The 14,757-nt window shown below is 43.5% G+C and overlaps 1 long non-coding RNA gene across 1 annotated transcript; it reads left to right on the forward strand.

The window, feature by feature from the left end:
* The first annotated feature begins 614 nt into the window (after positions 1-614).
* Positions 615-13,009, forward strand: LOC118611359. Its single transcript, XR_004954258.1, has 3 exons — positions 615-3,405; positions 10,409-10,472; positions 12,390-13,009. It is a non-coding gene; the product is annotated as an uncharacterized LOC118611359 (long non-coding RNA).
* The last annotated feature ends 1,748 nt before the right edge of the window (positions 13,010-14,757 follow it).

A 14,757-nucleotide genomic window follows, 5' to 3' on the forward strand; every position in this document is an offset into this window, starting at 1 on the left:
GAATCTCCATCTCTGCTCTCTCTGTTAAGCTGTGTGACCTTGGGCAAGTCACTCGGCCTCTCTGAGCCTTGGGCGCCTTCCCTATAAATGAGAGTAATAATAACTGCCCCTGGGGCTTGTGAATAGGTTGTGAGCTCACAGAGGGCGGTGCCCGCATTTCTGAGGTGGTAGGCCTGCCTTGAGGATGTGATGGGAACAAGATTTCTCCATTAAGTAAGCCTCCTTTCAGCGGGTTACTGCCTCAGCTCAGGAACCAAAAGGATACAAAGACACTGGCTAGGAGGGGTCAGGGAGCAGGTGAAGCAACTCCTCCCCGTTGGCACGAGGTTACAGGCTGGTGGGAAAAGGTGGAGGAGAAGCTGGGGCACCCAACCGCCTTTAAGCCTGCAGCTTCAGTCAGTGGTCCATCTGCAGATGAGGAAACTAAGATCCAGATGCAAGAAATTCATTCCTCCCTTGCCCTACCCCTGGAGCCCTTCTTTTGATGTCTTGTGATTTAGGACGGGTTTGTTCATTGTTCAGCAACTCTATGGAGGTGTGTGCCAGGTTATATATAAGCCTTTCTGGGCAGCTATGAGCAAAGTGGTACTCTCACTGCCCCAGGGGGCTTACAACTTGATCCTGGGCAGTACACAATATAGAATTATTGAATAAATGCATTTCTTCAGGACCTGTTCCAAGGTACTAGAAATTCCTAACAAGACATTCTCCATCCATCTTTGGAGCTTCAAACATGGAACAAACATTGCAGAGCAATCATTGGAGGGAAAAGAAAATTTGCTTCCCACTGCTCTCCACTCCTTGGACAAATTTTCCTGGAGCCACCATGGTATTCTTGGTCAGTGTAGGAACGAGGAGCAGGAATCCAGGGTAGCTTCCCAAGGGGATCAAATCCATGTAGTAGCAGGGGCGAGGCTGGGTCCAGTTGGGTCTCCCTGCCTTACTTCTCCAGTCCAGATTAATTTCTACAAATAATCGAATTAATGCTTATTTTCTTTGACCTCACTTTTTCAAGTGACTCCAGGGAAGTAGTCACATTCCAAAGTCTACAATATGAGGAAGTGAAGGAGCATGGAAATTAAGACAGTTAACACCTTTGCCTTCTATTGACAAATGAAGTTGCTCAGAGTGGAAAGATCTTGGGATCTTATCAGCCCTGGGGGTTCCTCAAATACAGCCCAGCTTGGCTTTGAGATCCCCCAAGTTCTGGTGCCAAGCTAACTTGGATTTCATTCCTAGGTCTAGCTAACTGGGGAATCTTGGCCATTTACTCAACCACTCCGAGCCTCAGTGTCCTCATCTGTAAAAGGGAGTCCAGAACCCCACCTCTCAGTTGGCAGTGGAACTCAGAGATGTTAATGGGAACCCTTGCTAGCTGGGACAACTGAGCCACAGAAGTTAGTAGATCAAGGTTCCCCAGCTCCCGACCACATTTTTGCAACTTCTTGCAGTGCTATTTGCTATTTAATGTCTATACTGAGCTGAATAATGTCTCCCAAAAGGTTGTGTACACCCAGAACCTCAGACCTTATTTGGGAATATGGTCTTTGCAGATATAATTTAGGTAAGAATTAAGATGAGATCATGGATAGGGTAGGCCCTAAATCCAATGAGAGTGTCCTTACAAGAGGCAGAAAAGAACAAACTGAGACTCAGAGTAAAAGGCCATGTGAAGGCAGAGACAGAAATTGGAGCCAGGGATGCCTGAAGCCACCAGAAGCTGGAAGATGCAGGAAGGATCCTCCCCTGGAGCCTTCAAAGGGAGCATAGCCCTGCTGACACCTTAACTTTGGACTTCTGACCTCCAGAACTGTGAGAGAATAAATTTCTGCTGTGTTAAGTCACCAAGTTTGTGGTTATTTGTTACAACATCTCCAGGACACTCATACCATGTCATATCCCCCTCAACTTCAGTCTAGTTCAATTTAATGCAATTTGATTTAATATCCATTAAATCCCTACCCTGTAGGGTCAGACCCCACTAAGGGTTTGGAGCCTCTAAGGAGAGTGAGATCCAGCCCCCCACCCTTAAGGAACTGGCAGCCTGAACTCCCCACCCCAAAGTGGATGGGCCACTTGTCTGCGGGAGCTATCCCTTCTACACACTGTTCCTTTCCCTGGGCAGCAGCCCAGGGCTTCCCAGGGGAAAGAGTGGATAATGAGCTGCCAGTCCTTCAGAACATAGTTTCTCAGGCCTGGCCCTAATGCTGTACCTGCTCTACCTCCCAGCCAGGGCTCCTTCCCTAAAGCAGACCCCCATCTCTGGGCTATTTGGACCTTCTCACTTTCCCTTTCTTTGCAAAAGGTAACCCCTGGCTTCAACATTTCTCCACCTCTGCTTTGACACAATGGAGGGACTAGGGGTTTGTGGGAGGAAGCTGAGGAGGAGGCTGGAAAGGGAGGTATAGTGTAGGTCAGAGGATGGGACATTTCTCCCTATGTTGCAGGTAAAAGGAAGGTGGGGCTGTGTGTTCAGACAAGGAGAGTACCCACCCATGCTGAGTGGGACAGCCAGTCACTGGGTCCTTCAGGCCATACTTTCCTTATGCCTAAATTGGGGCCAGGAGCTGACAGAGCAGTGGTCCCTTCCCTTGGGGGGCTCACAGTCTAGGATGGGACAATATGACTGTCTGCATTTTCCACAGAGCTGGAATCAAGCATAAATTAATATTATTTTTCAGAAAGAAAGACTTTGAGTTCACCACAAATTCCCCAGACAAATGATTTTGCTATGGAGATACTATGTGCCTGGGATTATTTCTAGTGTCTGAGTTGGCGACATGGGCTAAATTACCGCCGTAGATGGTGACCAGGCTAAGAGGAGATTGGCCACCTGGACTTTAAGTACAGCCCCTCCCTGTGCCCTGTAGCCTTGTTTTCCCTTTCTTATTTAAAATTGGGCACAGAAGAGAAGCCTGGAGCCCATGTTGTAGTTAGTAAAATAAAAAGTTAAGATTTAGGCACTGATTTAGAGGGTTCCTTAAACAGTTGGGTCTGGAGGTACATACAACAGGCTTGATATGCTGCTTATTTTTTCCTCGGGGTATGTCATCATGTTGTGTGCGGTCTCAGGTGGGATGGGCTTACTGAGTTAATTTTCCTTTGTTGTAGGCCTGCTTTCCTGTGACTGAGAAAGCAAAGGGACCCCAAACCTCTAATATGGAGCCTTAAGAAGTGGGTTCCTAAGCTTACTGAGGGGATCTTTGCTCAGTGTCTTGACTCCTGATAACACTCTGTGATTGCCATAACCCTGTTTCACTGACTGGCCCTGATTCTGCTGTTTTTGTTCCCATTTCACAGATGCTCAATGGTCAGTCGAGGGCCATGCAATCTATATGTATTGGGATCAAATTCTGACCTACGTCAATTGCCCAAGCTCTGTTCCTCCAGGAGGAAAGCACAAAGGTAACTTGTCTTTTATTCACATTTTCTAACTGGAGACTCCAAAAGGTGTCTGTCACATGCCAGTTGTTTCCCAGATGTGACTGCTGACAAAGTCCACCTGCAGTCATAAATGAGCAGTTGTCCCAACACCCAGCCCTGTTTCTGTATAGATACACATTCCTCCAGGCGGACGTGCTTCCCTGGGTGTCTTTGGCCATGGGCTAGATTCAGTGTTTCTGCAGTGGGAATTACGTGGGCTCTTATTTAAGGTGCAGATTCCTAAACCTATCCCCAGACACTGAGCCAATCGCGGGTGTGGGGCGGGCGGGGGGGGGGGGGGGCATGGACTCTGCATTTGCCAGCTCCCCACACCCTAGTTTGAAAATTGCTGTTGGAGGTGGAAATCTTGCTTTCAGGATTCTGGCATGCTTCCCTGGATAAACCAACAGCAACCACAATAACATTCAGAGTTAAGTCCATATTGCATGTCTACCAGCCAGCAAGGAACCTCCTTATTGACAGATAGGGAAGCTGAGGCTTAAAGTGGCCATAGGGCTAATGGTTCTCATCATTAAGTTCTGCAACCTTATTTCTGTTGTCTATTTGTTTGTTTTTCACATTTCTAAGTTGCTTGCACCATAGTAATGAAATACTCTGAAAGTACTTCACTACTGCTCTCGGTTTTGTATATTTTGTTTGTTTACCATTTTACTATGGAAGTTTTCAGAAATACCTAAAGTCAAGGAATAGTGTAATAATTCCCTACATCCCTATTGCCTGGCTTCAAAAGAGATGACATTTTGCCGTTCCTATTTCATCTATTTCCATTCCACCCTTTCTGAAGTATTTTAAAGCAAATAAATTTGGGAATGTATGTGTATTTATTTATACATATATAATGTGTTGATTTGTATGATTACAAGGTAATACATGTTCTTTGTAAAGAGATTATATCTCACTAGAAAACTGTAAAAATAACAAGTAATCTCATTTCTCAGTCATAGCCAATGTTAACATTTTAAAATACATTTTTCTAAACATTTTGTATTCGTTTATTATATTTATGCACACCTAATTTTACAAAAATGGTATATTTCACAAAAATAGGAAGTACTCCACATTTTGCGATCTATTTTTTCCTCTTAACAACATATCCCAAATGTCTGTCCATGTCATTGGCTCTCTTATAAATCATGGTTTGCAAGGGCATCTCAGAATCTTGTTTGGATGTACTATGATTTATTCAACTAATCCCCTACTGTTGGGCATTCAGGTTGTTTCTGTGATTCAAAAGGCAGTTCTGCTTACCCAGGACTTTGCAGCATGCTGAAACCACAACCACTTCCTGTAGTTTCTGAGAAGTATTGAGAAGGGATAACAATGGAGGAACTAGATTGCTTCCCAATACCATTCCAATCAAGGCTTCATGGTTTGGTTGAAGTCTCAAGTTACAAGACACACCCAGACTCAAGGGTGGGTGAAAAACACATTCCAAAGGCAGGTAACATATTGTTTGGATGACATATGAAAAGTTCCATTTTAAACAAACATACCAGAGTTCATCCAACTCCTTCTCCTTCAAAGTAGTCACCCCACAAGGCAGTGTTTTTATTGCAATAAAACTGTGATTGTTTGAAAATACATTCATGAACTTATTTAAAACTGTCTCAGAGTCTAATGTAAATCATTTTTGGATGTACTGTAGACTGAAAAGTCTCCATGCTTCAAAGTGGATTGATATCTGGAGGCAGCTTGTGCTGATAAATTATAAACAGCAGAATCTACTGCGTCTAGTTTGAGCAGAAACATTTATTAAATTATAACAGGGAACTCAGAGTCTCTGGCAAGGTCAGAAAACCTGGTATGGATGCCATTTTTGTATCTTTTTAAATTGCCTGTTCATGTTCTTTGCCCATTTTTCTATCAGGTTTGGGGTCTTTGTTCCTGTCTATTTTTAAAAGTTCTTTATGTATTAGGGATATTAGTTATCTGTGATTTATGTTAAAAAAATATTCTCTCCCGGTTTGTTAATTGCCTTTGACTTTGTTTTTGGTGGTTTTCTTTTTTTACCTTGAAAAAGTTGCTCTTATTTTTATGTAGTTAAATTTATTGATCTCTTCTTTCATTGCATCTAGATTGAGTTATGGTTAAAACCCTTTCCCTACACCCAGGTTTTAAATAAATTAACATATGTTTTCTTCTATTCTGTATATAGTTTTTGTTTAGATTCCTCATCCATTTGCAGTTTACCCTCATGTAAAAGATAAAGTATTTGCTTTTGAAATGCATTTTTATTAAATGTATTAATTAAACCAGAGGTTGCAAATTAAATGCTTTAAAGAGCTAGGCAGAGAGTAAATGAGTGAAGCTAGATTGTATAATAAAATAGGGAGTGGTGAGGTCTGTGGTCAACCAGAGATTAAATTTAAAAAACATATTCACATAGTGAGTGTATTGGTTTCCTAGGGCTGCAATAAACAAATTATCACAAACTTGGTAGCAAATTTATTCTCTCATGTCTAGAGGCTAAAAATTTGAAATCAAGGTGTCAGCAGGATTGGTTTCTTCTGAGAGTTCTGAGAGAGAATCTGTACTAGGACTCTTCCAGCTTCTGATGGCTAACAGCAATCCTTGGCTTCTTTGGCTTGTAGCTGCATCACTTCCATCTCTGTCTCCATCTTCATGTGGTGTTCTGTGTGTGCCTGTGTTTAACTTTCCCTCTTCTTATAAGGACACCAGTCATTGGAGTTAGGGTCCAACCCTAGTTCAGTATGCCCTCATTTAACTTGATTACATATGCAAAGACCTTGTTCCCAAATAAGGTCACTTTCATGGGTTCCAAGTAGACATGAATTTGGGAGAGACACTACTCACCCCAGTAAATGAGAGAAAAGCAGAACTGCCTGGAACCCATATGGCCTGCATGCTGAGAGCTTGGGGACCTTCTGTAGGTATCTTATGTTGCTGTTGAAATTGTCTATGTCTAGTGATGAAGACTCTGCTGTATTGGGAAACTCGCTACACTCTGAGAATCAGTTTTGAAAAGCATTGACAGCTCTTCACTTTAAAATGTTCAGAAAAAAAGAAAGAGGAAATCTAATAGCCAATTCTTCTAAGTCTGAACTAATAGATGGCCTATATAGCCTTACTGAAGACAGATTTGTTCAATATGAATATTTGGGTTTCCTGTTGGAGGCTAGAATTCTGTTATGTTTATTCATTCAATGTAAGAGGTAAATTCCTACGAACTCCTCTGTACCACGAAAGAGAAAGAGGGTGTCTTCCATCCCGAGGTTCAGAGGAGGGCTGTCTTTGCAGCTAATCCCCTGTAAGACCTCCTATAGTAGACAGAATTCTAAGGCTGACCCCTAGAATTCCTGGCCCCTCGTGATCCAAACACTAATCTAGGTGGTGCTGTGAGGAGATTTTGCAAATGTAAAGTCTGAGGTCAGGTGACTTTAAGACATGGAGATTATCTGGGTGGGCCTGACCCAATCAGGTGAAATTTGAAAAGCAGAGAGTATTCTCTGGCTGGTGGCAGAAGGGCAGTCGGATGTTAGAAGAGTCAGAAGGACATGACACACCATTGCTGCTTTGAAGACAGACAGGGCCATGTGGGAAGGAATGTGGGTGGCTTCCAGGAACAAAGAGTGGCCTTGGCCTACAGTCCACACAGACGTGGGGACCTCAGACCTACAGCCTCAAGGAAGTAAATTCTGCCACAACCTGAAAGAACTTGAAAGCAGATTCTCTGAAAGACTAGAGCCCAGCTGGGTGATACCTTCATTTCACCTGAGACCTGAGCAGAGAACCTGATGGAACCTGTTCAGATTTCTGCCTTGCACTTGTCAGATGATCAATAAGTATTGTTTTAAGTGATAACTTGTTATGTAGCAGTAGAAATTAACAGACTTCTGTTCTTGGTGAAGTTCTAGGGATGGGAACACTAAAAATGCTGGGGGAGAAACAAAGATTTGGGCTTGAACAATTCCACTTCTTCCTCCTATTGCACCTCTATTCATGTGGACATCCCTTCAGTCTGAGAACTTCTGGTCCTCGTGCAAGACATAAAGATACCAAAATGAACTGGGTGTGAGGTATCTTCAATGACTTCAGAGGTTGATGGAAATCAGATACATGTCCCTTGTGGTTTACCAGTTAACCAGGGAAGACCAGGGACCCAGCTAAGTCTAACCACATTTTATTCTGGTGTTTTATAGGTTCTCAGGGCTAGAAGGAATCTTGGTAAAGTCTTTTTAACACAATTCCCCCTTTATGGTAATGTCCCAGAAAACTACACCCCCCCCCCCCCCCCGCCAAAGAGAAGTAAGCAGCAAAGGTTTTTACACACCACAGCTCTGGAGCCACTTGGCAAGATACTTTCCACATCCTAGTAGCTTCTACCTCATAGTTGGAGATGGGAGGTGTTAAAAACAGGCTTGTAGCAGGTGCTCAATAAACATTATCAGTGGGGTTATGATCCTCAAGTGTAATGCTTATTGCACTTCCCTCCCTGATACTGTGGTTGTTAAGCTGCATGACCTAGGGCAGGGCTCCCGAGTAATTTCCTCATCCCATCACAAAGCTGAGGTCTAGAGAAGGAACTCACAGCTTTGCTTGCATGTAAGCATCACTTGAGGGTGGTTGATTACCACCAGTGGTGGGCCAGCGAGGAGCTGAGGCTCTGCCTGGAAAGATGACCTTGGAAACCCTGAGCATTGAGTTCAGGTGGAAGTGGGCGTTTGAAAACCATTTTGTTTCTGGTGGGCTTTGGGACTCTCATTTTGAGGAGAGGGTATGTGGAAGGAGGTTGGGAAAGCCCCAACTCAGGCAAGGGTGACTCAAGGGCCACAGGAGGTGTGTGGGGGGATGTTTTTGGAGGAAGAGGTCTTTACTCCTCTAACGTGAACAAGCATGGCCCTTTACCTTCCCTCCAGAAGAAGACAAAGGGCTAATGTGGTCTCTATTCGGTTGAATTGTGTCCCCCCAAAAGGTATTCAAGTCCTAACTCTCAGAACCTGTGAATGTGGCCTTATTTGGAAAATCTTTGTGGGGTGGGTTCTAATTCAATAGGACTGGTGTCCTTCTAAGAAGAGGAGACACTGGAAGAAGGCCATGTGAGGATGACATGTGAGGAGACAGACTGGAGTGATGTGGCTACAAGCCAAGTGACACGTGGGGCCACCAAGAGCCGAAAGAGATAGGAAGGATCCTTCTTTAGAGCCTTCAGAGAGAGGCAGCCCTGCCAACACCTTGACTTCAGACTTCAGGCCTTCAGAACTGTGAGAGAATCCATTTTTGTTGGTTGAAGTCCCTCAGTTTGTGATACGATGATACGGCAGCCCCAAGGCACACTGATCCAGCCTCTGAAGCCAGGGCATGGGCACTGCTAGGCAAATGTGCAGCACTGCCAATGGACCACCTGAAAGCCATTTCCAATCTGTTTTCTCTTGCTGTCTTAGACTACAAAGGTTGGGAAACAAAATTTTTACACGCTCACTTCCCTTGTATCCAGGAGTCACCACGCGATCCAATTCTGGCCAGTAAAACCTAAGTAAGACTGCCCTGGGCTTCCTGAAAACTTCTGCTTCTCAAATAGAAGGGGAAGTGTGTCAGGCACACCTCTTCACCCTCCCTGTCAGAGCCTCTTTGAACACAGTGTGACCACAGTGTTAGGGAATCCACGGCTGCTATCTTATTACTTTGCAGTGATAAGTACGGGCACTCCCCCAGGCTCACCAGTTTCATCATCCAGCTGCTCACCTAAGCTTATTGCACAAGAAAAGTACTTGTTTGTTCAAGCTGGTTGGGCCGCCTACTGCTAAACACTCTCCTAGTCATAGGATCCTTCTTCCCAACCCCATCTTCTCTCTGGCAGACCAGAGAGGTTGAGGGCAAGAGCTCTGAAAGTTGGAGTGAGCAGATTCTAACCCCAGCTCTCTCAAACCAGCTTGCAATTCACCCCTTTCTCTCAGTGCACCCCTCTCCAACCCCGTCTCTGCAAAATGGAGATAAAAGACATCTACTTCACAAGATGTCTGGAGAATTAGAAGTGATAATGCCTGGCAAGTGCTTAGCAGATGCTCAAAAAAGTAGTGGCTGTCATAATTTCTAGGAGCATCTTTATCCCCGTGTCCTGGAAATGTAGCCCATAAAAGCAGTAAGTCCCTTGCCAAAGGACAGACAGCTAGCTCGGTTTTGAGGCTAGCACCACACCGTGCCTCCTGTCAAGTCTGGGTTAAGGGTTTTGGCACCAAAAGCAGAAAGGGCAGAAACACCAGGGAATAAAGCACTTTCATGCCTCATTTACCCTTTGCAACATGTTTTGAAATCAATGGATCATTATCCTCACCTGGCAAAGGAGGTGATCAGGCCTCGGGCAAGGAGAGCAGACACTGGCAGACCTTAGACTAGAACAAAAGTGTTCTCATCCAAAATCCTGCTGCCCTGTCCCATCTAGAATGGCTGAAGATTGAGGCTGGGTCGGGATTACGACTCGCGAGTGAGAAGGGTCACTGTAGAGGGAGTTTCTTCAACATGGTATAAGGGACCCTGGTGTCAAGCCGTTAACAATGCCCATTGAAGCCTATTAGAGGCTGGGTACTTTGCATCATCGTCTTGTTTCTCCTTTTATAGGTGAAGAGACTGAGGCTCAGAAAGGCCACTTGTCCTGTGTAGACAGTCAGCAAAGACAAAGCCACGTCCTCTCCACTGTGTGACCCTATCTCATTGGGAATTTCCTGACCATGTAGAGGCCTTTGCCCTCACATTTGAACCACAGCAGCTCATATATATGTATATGTGTATGTATACATATGTGTGTATTATATATATACACACATATATGCCTATATATGTAAGTTTGTATGCTTTCATATGTGATATGTTTGGCTTCAACTTAAGATTTTATTTGAAGAGTAGTTTCTGTGGATAACATTTTTTTAAACCACTGGTCCATGATTCACACACGTAATTCTTTCACACATCTGATTTTTGGCACTGAGACTTAGTTTATTTTATGCAGGGCTAGCATTCCACAAAGGACATCTGTACAGAACCATCAGAAGCATCCCTGGCTGTGAAACATGGTAAGGCCATGCCAGCATGTCCCAGTGGCAGGTCAGTCCTGTTGATACTCATATACCGACAGCTTAATTTAAAAAATTCTAAGCCTCTTGAGAGCAGGGAGACTTTTTTGTCACTTTGGGTTTTGAGCTCTGTATGAATGCCTTGTACACAGTAGACACTTATATAAATGTTTGCCGATGGTCATTCCATCAGCAATTTTTCTAATTAGTGGGAAATCTTTTCTATCAATTATTATTTTTTATATATAATTATAGTTCTACCTAAGTGCTTGCAAAGTGGAATTTTTTCCCAAAATATTGTTAATATTTCTTTGTGTTGATCTCAAAATGAGAAAGACTTGAGCTGGAAGAGAACTTAATAGTCAGGTGAGTTAATTTCTTAATTAGCAGATGAAGAAACTAAAGTTCACAGAGGTAAAGGGATTGTTGAGAGCTGATTACTGGTGCAGAAAATAATTGATTTGATTCACACACCTTCAGGTTTTTGGTCAACTATATGTTGGACCAAATTTTCCTGTATTACATATGTGATAATATTTTGCAATAACGTGTTATGTTCACTATCCATCCTTTCTTCTGTCATTAGATATGACTTTATCCATGTAAAGTGCTAACTAGCAGCTCTCAGAGAGCAGGAGTCAGGTCTGTTTACTCACAGTGGCTAGTACATGTAAGACAACCAATACAGAATTGTTGAATGAATGGTCAATGAAACTGGGATTGAAATGCAGTGTATGACTTTCTCATTGCTTCCAATGTCGCATGTAGCATATGTATGAGTGATAAAGTGAATTCGTATATTAGGACCCACAAAGTGGAGGTGGCCCCAGTGGCCCGGCCTACGTCACAAATACACCTAAGTCAGCTTGCACTTATGGGAAACAGCTGTCAAGGGTAACCTAAAATATACCAATCACAATCCTCTAACTCAACTCGGTTTTGCCTAGCTTACCTCAAAAGGCAGGACCTGCTGACCTTCTACAGAAATCCCTGACCTCATAGGCAGCCATGCCGTGTTTCTGTGTTGCCTCTTCTAACATTCTGTAAAATGCTCTCTTGCTCAAAATCCCTCGGGAAGAGTGCTCCACTGCTTGTGAGGCCCTGTATTCTCCCAATCTGTGGTTTACCTTTGAATCAAGGACATCAAACTCGGTACTAAATTGTGTGTTAGCTTTGTCGTTTGACACTAGACTATCCTGTGTAGTTGCTGTTGGGTTTTAGTGAGAAATATCTTTAGCTACACTGAACAATGGCATTAAACTATAGGTGTTTATTTTTCTCACATGACAAGAAATCCAGAGATGAGCAGTTGCCGGTTCTGCTCCAGTAATGATGCTCAGTGCTGTCAGGGACAACATCCATGATTCTTTTGGACTTTCTTTATGGTAGCAATATGGTTACCACAGTTCTAGACATCACATTCTGCATTCAATGCAGGAAAAAGGGAGGAAGGGATGAAACCTGTAGATGTTCCTCGTATGAGGAAAAGCAACACTTCTGAGAAACGCTCTCATGATTTTTACTTAAATCTCCTTTGCTAATATTGTTGTCAGTGGCCACCCATGCTACAAAGAAAATGGGGAAAGGAAAGGGCTAGGATCTGAAGAAGGGATTGGTGATCTTGCGTGCTCTCTTGCACCCTTGCCGTTCCCCTGAGATAGCGTGCTCAGACTAGTCTGCTAGTCCTGAGGAGAATGAGAGACACGTGGAACAGAGCCATCCCAGCTGAGTCCAGCCTGGATCAGCCAGTTTCCAGGAGAACTCCAGATACGTGAGTCTAGAGCTGCCCTATTGAACCCAGCCTAGATCAGCTGACCCTTAGCCTACCGGTAGATGTACGAGAATTAATGATTGTTTTTTTTCTCCCCCTACCCTCTGCTTTAATCCTCCCCCCACACTCCCACCCCTGACCTATAGATGTTACCGTTTCCCCTGAAGAACTGGATCTCTGAAGGCGGGGCATCTCCCACGGGCTCGTGGCATGCACCCAGGACCTGGTGACTCTGGTGCCCTCAGAGGGCCTGGCGCACCTGGAGTATGGTCTGTGGCACCACCTAGGGCATGAACTCAGGACCTTCTGCATGTAAAGCAGACATGCTAACCACTACACTATGGAGCCACCCGATTGTTGTTTTTAAATAGAAATTTTCACAACAGCTCTATTGAGATATAATTCACATACCATACAATTTACCCATTCAAACTCTGCAGTTCAATATTTTTTAGTGAATTAAGGGTTGTACAACCGTCACCATGATCAATTTTGGAACATTTTCATCACTCCGGAAAGAAGCTCTGTACGCATTATTATCACTCCCCATTTCTTCCCTGCAACTCAAGCCCTAGGCAACCTCTTGTCCATTTCTATCTCTGTGAATTTGTCTATTCTGGACATTTCATATAGATAGAATTGTAGATTATGTAGTGTTTTGTCACCGATTTCTTTAACTTAGCATAACGTTTTCAAGGTTCATTCATGTAGCATGTGTCAGTACTTCATTTCTTTTTATTTTTTAATTTTTACTTCTCCCAGATTTATTTTGGGGTATTATTGACAAGTAAAAATATATATATAATTAAGGAGTACCACATGATTTAATATATGTGTACATGGTGAAATGATTATCACAATCAAGCTGATTAACGTTCCATTTACTTCACACAATTACCCTTTTTTATACGTGTGTGGTGAGAACACTTACAATGTACTCTCAGCATATTTCAAGTGTACAAGTGCACAAGTATTATTAACTATAGTCACGATGCTGGACATTCGACCCCAGAACTTATTCACCTTATAACTGAATGTTTGTATACTGTGACCAATATTAATAATTGCTGCTTTGTGGTAATTTCTCAGCCAGTGTTATTGTGGCCATGGTTACCCGATACAATAGGCAAACCTCATTGTTTACCCCTGGGTCAGTAGCAAAGCATTTATTAAGCAGACATGGGGCATAGCAAAGAGGTCCAAGACGCTGCCTCCCTTAAGGAGCTTAAATCTGTAGCTGGGGAGCATAATGTATATGCCCGAGTGAAGAAGCCATGATAGTGTCTATCCTTGTTTTTCATACCATCACCTCGCTCAGCAAAGAAAGCTGCTGTGTGCCAGGCATCATAGTAGGTGCTTTATTTCTTTAATTCTCAACATGACCTTACATTGGGCAGGATAGTTACATGTACTAGAAAATCTAACTCTAAGGGACTTAAAAAAAAAGGAATCTCATTGTCAAGAAGTTCTCAGGAATGAAGGCTCCAGAGATGGTTCATGCATTGGCTCAAGGACACTGTTGAAGACACTTTCTGTCTATACCTTCTGTCCTCCTGTGTATCAACCTTGATCTTAGCCTGGTTGTCCTCACGTTCACAAGTGTCTGCAGCTGTTTCAGGCAATGCATCCAGCATCCAACAAAAGAAGTATTATCTTTCTTTGTATATCAATTTTAAGGGCAAAAACAATAAAACAGAATCTTTCCCTGATTCCCTCAGGGCATTGGCCAGATTGTGTCCTACGTCTATGCTTAAACTAACCACAGACCAGGAATAGAGTCATCATGATGGCCCTTGGCCAATCAGGCTAAGTCTGCTGAGGCTGGAGCCAGCCTCTCCGGAAGCCCATGGCTGTGCAGAGTGTGGAAGCCAAAACAAATTTACAGTTCTGTTTCCAAATGAATATACTGAGGCTCCAAGAAGTTATATAACTTGCAGGACGTCACATGTGGTATGCTATTGTATCAGGCTTCCAACCCAGATGTGTCTGACACAAAATGTTTCTTCCCTAGACCACCCTACTGTTTTACTTGAGGTGGCAAGGTTAGATAGGGAAGGACCTACATCATTATAGGGTTGTTGTTACCCTTTAACTATCATAATCACTGTGGCCATCACACTCCATTAGAATCATCTTTAGATCATGTAGATGCTCTGTAATCATTAACTTATAGCTGGGCAGGTACAATCTGGCCTCAAATAACCACATGGGCTCATTCCAACATTGCCTGACAGCCAAGATGGCCAGGTTAATCACCTCCACACTTGGAGGATGGACTCACAGTCTCCCAGTGTGCTTGGTTCTTTCCCATCTGCCCTGTGGCTAGTTCCCTGAGAGTGAGCTGCCACACAAGGATGAGGGCAGGAACATCCCTGGATCCAATATTAACCCATCACTCACCTGTCACTCAAAATTTATTTCATACTTGCACTGCACATCACTGGAGTAAATATGGGTCCATGTCATGCCTCATTCTCAAGACAATTGTATGGGACCCTCTCCATTCTCTCTAAG

The sequence above is a fragment of the Rousettus aegyptiacus genome, unplaced genomic scaffold (assembly GCF_014176215.1).
Source record: "Rousettus aegyptiacus isolate mRouAeg1 unplaced genomic scaffold, mRouAeg1.p scaffold_m13_p_14, whole genome shotgun sequence".
Classification (NCBI taxonomy): domain Eukaryota; kingdom Metazoa; phylum Chordata; class Mammalia; order Chiroptera; family Pteropodidae; genus Rousettus; species Rousettus aegyptiacus.